Here is a 6,700-nt window from a genome sequence, read left to right as displayed (position 1 = left end):
AATCAACCAAGCATTGAATAACCCACCTAACCTTTGATGGTGGCACTACTTCTGGGGGAAAAGATTCATTCAAGAACCGATATCAAAACCATGTTGCCAGCTTTAATAAAATCAACTAGAGGCACTCGACATTGATGGCTGATTTTGTGTGGCAACTTCAAGACAAAAGGATTGTATTTGTTCTGGTTCTTCACATGCTGAGTTCAAATCCTTCCATTTCCTACTTAGGAGGTAGACCTAATCCATCACCCAAATTAACAACACAATGTAATACCTTTGGTGCCATTATTAGCAGAGTCTACTCTGTTGCAAGCATTCAGACCAGGTTTCTGTTTTGAGGATATCTCCCTCCTTCCCTCCCACCAGCCTCAGAGGCCTTGTAAAGGCTCATGGGAACTGATTTCCCCTGAACTGAAGGATAAAAAATTTCAAAGTAAACCACTTTATTCTCACATAGTTATTGCTATATTTGAGGTGGTATCAAAAGGTTCCTGGACTAGTTACGTTTAATGAAAAATAGCTTATTTACCAATGTTTTAACCTCATCTCCTTCAAAATAGTCACCTTGCACAGCAATACACCAGTCCCAGCATTCCTGTCACTTTTAGAACCCAGCCTGGAAGTTGTTTTCTGTAAGCAAGTCAAGGACCTGCTGCAAACACTGAGCAAGGGATCCTGTTGTGGGCTTTCTCCAGGTCAACAAGTGCTAAGTACAGTGGCTTACTTTTAGCTAAACGCTTCTACAGCAATTGTTTCATAATAAAGAGAGCATTTGTAGTACTTTTCTCTGGCATAAAACTGAACTGTATCACTCTCTGACTCAGTGGTTAGTGTTGAGGCTCAATCATGAGGTCGTGAGTTTGATTCCTGGGCTGGGCTATGTGTTGTGTCCTTGAGCCAGACACTTTATTTCATGTTGCTCCAGTTCACTCAGCTGTAGAAATGATTTGTGATGTCACTGGTGCCAAGCTGTATCAGCCTTTGCCTTACCCTTGGATAATATCAGTGGCTTAGAGAGGGGAGGCTGGTATACATGGGCGACTGCTGGTTTTCCATAAAACAACCTTGCCCAGACTTGTGCCTTGGAGGGGAACTTTCTTGGTGTAATCCTATGGGCATTCATGACTCAAGTGGGTCTTTACCCTTTACCCTTTTCTGTAAATTTCCTGACCCAGTCCAGCAATTTGATGCCTTTGTAATTTCCTTTTCCTAAGGCATCTTATACCTTTGTGGCAGTTGACTATGATGCTGTCATTGGGTATAGCACCTTCCTGTACAACCTGATTTGCTGCATGGGTAACTAAGCCGTATCCTACTCTCTTAGATATTTTAAGCATTTCAGTGGTAATTGCTGATGGACCAAGGGCTTTTCCTGGCTTCATTCATCATACTGCTGTCATCTAGGATGGCTGGCCCTTCTTTGGGAAGAGTCTCTACCACTTGTCCATTCTCCACATTTAAAATCTCACAGTAGCACTTTCATGTTTCATTCTTTCCATTATCATTAGTACATCATCTGTCCATAAGCCACATCAGCAATCTGGAACAGTTCATACCCCTGGTACTCATGCAGTAGAGCATTGTTGAACCTTTTGCTTTCTGTGTTTTCTCATTGTAAATAAACTGACACTTAGCTTCTCTGATATAAATCTCTTCTATCACCAATCTTTCCATGCTAGTTTCTTTACTTTTATGACTTGGTCTACTTTTCTGTTCCACCATCATGTCCCCTTTGATCTGGCTGGAACTTTGGTCTGTAGTCCTGTAAAAATTAAAAGTTGTCCTCTCTGTTATACATGCCTGTCTCCTCTTAATCAGCTGCTTCAATTATGACTTCTCTAAATCATTGTCTGTTCAATAGATCTTTGAGCTTCCATATCTTCCTTTTCCATACTGATTCGTGTCTCTAAATTTTTCTAGCTCTGAGTCTAATGTCACTATGCTATGCTGGGTTGTACATTATTCACAGGAAAAGCCTTGACAATACAACCACCAGTCTATCTTATACCTGGTAAGAATGTAGTCAATTTGGCATGTGTGTCCACCAGATCAGGTAGTTGGCTGAATTCTTGGAATTAATATTACAGATCATGAAGTCTTTTGCATCACAAAACTCCAAGATCCTTGTTCTTTCTTCATTTCTAAGACCAAAGCCACAGCTTCCATATTCACATAGAATCTATTGGGGTTGCTGTCCAGCCTGTCTGTTGAAGTCACCAGCCATGAAAATAAGATCAATGTCATTAAGGTAACCTGCAAAAGGACTTTTAATCCTTTTGTTAATCTACATGTGCAGAGCAATGTTGTTGTCATATTTTCCATGACCACTCTAAACTTAATAGATCTTTTCTGTTTGGCTGCCAATTTTCAAGCTCTTCAATTGATTTCATATTTGGTGTAATGACATAGTTTTATATGCTACTCAATGCCAATCAATAGATAGTTATTAACTTTGGCTAAAATTACCCAAAATTTTCAGTCATAAGCCACAGACACATTTATGCCTGTTTCCATAGTAACAAGCTAAACTTGAGAACTCTTTTGTCTGCAAGATATATTTTAAGCGAAATGTACCCATCTACTGCTTGTACCTTGGGCGAGAGATATACTAAAAATAACAACCAAATAGGCCTTAAATCATACACCACCTAATTTTTTGTGGGGATTTTTGCATAATTGTATGAATTCCTGAGTGTAGAATACAAATTTGCAAAACTTTTCTGAAAATTCAAAAAACTAGTAAAGTTATGAGGGGTTATGTATAAAGTAGAAATTGATTTAGTTAGTTTCATATTAAAATACGTTGTGCACAAAATGACAGCTTCCAAATCCTGTTTTCTGACTGAATGAAAATTATCAAACTTTAAACCTCTATAACTTTTCTTACAAACCTTTCTGGAAAAAGTGAAATATTTCCTGAGATTCAGCTTGGAAAATTACATCAATACACCAAATTTTTAAAATTTTCAATAAACTTTGAAATTTCCACAGATGCAGCCAGACAGAAAAGATCCGGCTTAATTAACCTGCAGCACACTTTGAATACCTCAATTACTTTATCTGCCCATTTTCAATGCAAAAGCATTCCAATTACCCACCACACCATCATTATTGCCTGTCTAGAAGAAATTATATTTTTGGTGATAGGAAGGGCATGAAACCATGCCAAAGCAGATAGTGGCTGTGTGGTAAGTAGCTTGCTTACCAACCACATGGTTCTGGGTTCATTCCCACTGCGTGCACCTTGGGCAAGTGTCTTCTACTATAGCCTCGGGCTGACCAAAGCCTTGTGAGTGGATTTGGTAGATGGAAACTGAAAGAAGCCTGTCGTATATATATATATATATATATATATATATATATATATATATATAAATGTATGTGTGTGTCTGTGTTTGTCCCCCCAACATTGCTTGACAACCGATGGTGATGTGTTTACGTCCCCGTAACTTAGTGGTTCGGCAAAAGAGACTGATAGAGTAAGTACTAGGCTTACAAAGAATAAGTCCTGGGGTCGATTTGCTCAGCTAAAGGAGGTGCTCCAGCATGGCCACAGTCAAATGACTGAAACAAGTAAAAGAGTAGATCCAGACACAGTCTTCTGGTTTGCCAGCTCCTGTGAAACTCTCCAGCCCAAACCAGTATGGAAAACAGATGTTAGTTGGTGATGATGATGATGATGTTGATCTTAACTTGTGGGAAGTCTGGATGAGGCTCCCCTGCATGCTCTCTGTTCTAGTAATTCAACAATTCCTCCAGACTCACCTTTCATTGTGACTACAATAGTAGACTGTTCTAAATTTGCTGACTTGAAAGGAAAGCCAAGGGGGCAGGTAGGGGACAGCTTTCAGCATCTGAAAGGTTTGTGCAAAGGTTTGCTTGCAGACAGGGGGTTCTCATCATCATCATCATCATTGTTTAACATCCGCTTTCCATGCTAGCATGGGTTGGACGACTTGACTGAGGACTGGTGAAACTGGATGGCAACACCAGGCTCCAATCTGATTTGGCAGAGTTTGAAATATTTTCTTTTGAAGTTTGGATATTTATTTTTGATATAATAGCAGTACAATGATGTTGGCATGATATCATATATCTCGTATATTTACTCTTAATGCAAATAAATCAATAGTTTGTTTCCTTAATTCTGGAAATATGTTAGAAGAAATGTATATTCTTTTACTTCTTTCAGTCATTAGACTGCGGCCATGTTGGAGCACTGCCTTAATTAGGGTTTTAGTTGAAGAAATCGCCCCCAGGACTTATTATCTGTAAACGTAGTACTTATTCTATCAGTTTCTTTTGCCTAAAGACTAAAACCTTGTGAGTGGATTTGGTAGAGGGAAACTGAAAGAAGCCTGTCATATATATATATATATATATATATATATATGTATATGTGTGTGTCTATGTTTGTTTCCCTCACACCGCTTTCACTTGGCAACCAATGCTGGTGTGTTTATATTCCTGTAACTTAGTGGTTCACTAAAAGAGACCAATAGAATAAGTACTAGGCTTACAAAAAGAATAGGTCTTGGAGTTGATTTCTTCAACTAAAACCCTTTCAGGCAGTGCTCCAGCATGGCTGCAGTCAAATGACTGAAGCAATTAAAAGAATAGATTACATTCATCATCAACATTGTCTAGAGGATTGTGTGAACAGCTGCCAAAATATGCGAAGCTAATAAATTAAATTGATGCCTGTCTCTAGAAGTGTTGTCTACTCATAGCAGGGAAAGAAGGAAGAATTTAGAAATAATAAATCCACTCACAAAGCTTTAGTCTGCCTGAGGATATAGTAAAAGACACTTGCCCAAGGTGCCACATAATAGAACTGAAACCAGAACCATGTGGTTGGGAAGCAAGCCTCTTACCACACAGCCATACCTGCACCTATATTAAATTCATTAAAAAATACTCAACAAAATCACATTTATTACTCCACATGGTAGACATTTTGAATGATTTTTTTCCCTTCTGACAGTATGTTTTCTTGTTTTATTGACCTTACTTTAGGGAAGAATGAAGTCTGTAAAGCATAAATTCAACTGAAAAGAATGATTTCCCACTCTGTATGAGGTATTTAACCCTTTAGCATTCGGATTATTCTGTCAAATGTATTGACCTCAGTACTTGTTTTATTGGTCTCTTTTGTTGAACTGCTAGGTTTCAGGGACATAAACACACCAACACCAGTTGTCAAGTTGTGGTGGTGGTGGTGGCATGTCAAACACAAACACACAATGGGCTTCTTTCAGTTTCCATCTATCAAATCTACTCACAAGGCTTTGGTTAACCTGAAGCTATAGTAGAAGACACTTACCCAAGGTGCCACGCAGTGGGACAGAACCTGGAACCATGTGGTTGAGAAGCAAACTTCTTACGACACAGCCAGTGTAATATTCAAAAATAATTCATGTAATCACAACCGAACATGAAAATATTTGTTCCATTCTCAAGTGATTAAAAATGAAATTCCAATTTCCTGCTCTTAAGTGTAGATATGCACTATATTTCTTTGAAATGTTTTCAAAGCTTGTCAGTGGATGAGACAAGTTGTTCATTGCATTTGTAGATATTTTGAAAATTACCTTTCGTATAAAACCAACTTTTCCTACAAACATTATAATAAAATTTGTAGCAATTCAGTTTTACTATTTGAAACATTTCAATACCTTACTTGCAGCTTAATTTGTCATGTTGTTTATTCTAGATATAAATAAATTATCACAAATGTAGGATTTATAATACAGTAAGTATATGTCTACCTATCCATCTATCCCTCTCTCTCTCTGCCTGCCTGCCTATCTGTCTGTCTATCTATCTTGTCTATCAAACTCTCAAAAAACCATCAGACTTTTTAGACTTTTGAAAATTTGAAGAAAATCTGGGATTTTCAGATGAAGATTTCCAAGAAACTCCTCATTGTTCACATAATCTGTTAAAACCTTTCACACTACCTCAGCTTCATGTCATCTTTTAATATTTCATTTTGTCATCTTTCTACATTTTTCATTGTTCAATTCTGTCATCTTGCGTTCTTAGCTTTTGGTTTCCCCATTGCAAATTGCTAACTTCTCAAGTATCACTTCCATCTACCTGTTCATTCCTCCTAACTTAGCTTTACTTCTCTTAGCGTAGCACCCCTTGTCACCATCCTACTAATGGTGTTACCCTGTTATCTCTCTGTACTAGACCACAACTATGTCGCTTGAGATACACCAATACCTTATAATACAGTGTGGAGGCACAATGTCTCAGTGGTTAGGGCAGCGGACTCTCAGTCATAGGATTGCGGTTTCGATTCCCAGACCGGGCGTTGTGAGTGTTTATTGAGCGAAAACACCAAAAAGCTCCACGAGGCTCCGGCAGGGGATGGTGGCAAACCCTGCTGTACTCTTTCACCACGACTTTCTCTCAGTCTTACTTCCTGTTTCTGTTGTGCCTGTAATTCAAAGGGTTAGCCTTGTCACTCTGTGTCACACTGAATATCCCCGAGAACTACGTTAAGGGTACACGTGTCTGTTGAGTGCTCAGCCACTTGCACGTTAATTTCACGAGCAGGCTGTTCCATTGATCGGATCAACTAGAACCCTTGACGTCGTAAGCAACGAAGTGCCAATACCAGTACCTTATAATACAGTAAGTATCAATGATTGGGAAATATTTTCTTTTGACTGACTCTTATTTCATTACTTAT

This window comes from Octopus bimaculoides, chromosome 28 (assembly GCF_046866305.1).
Source record: "Octopus bimaculoides isolate indiv1 chromosome 28, ASM4686630v1, whole genome shotgun sequence".
In the NCBI taxonomy this organism is placed as follows: domain Eukaryota; kingdom Metazoa; phylum Mollusca; class Cephalopoda; order Octopoda; family Octopodidae; genus Octopus; species Octopus bimaculoides.
This window is presented reverse-complemented; position numbering follows the sequence as displayed.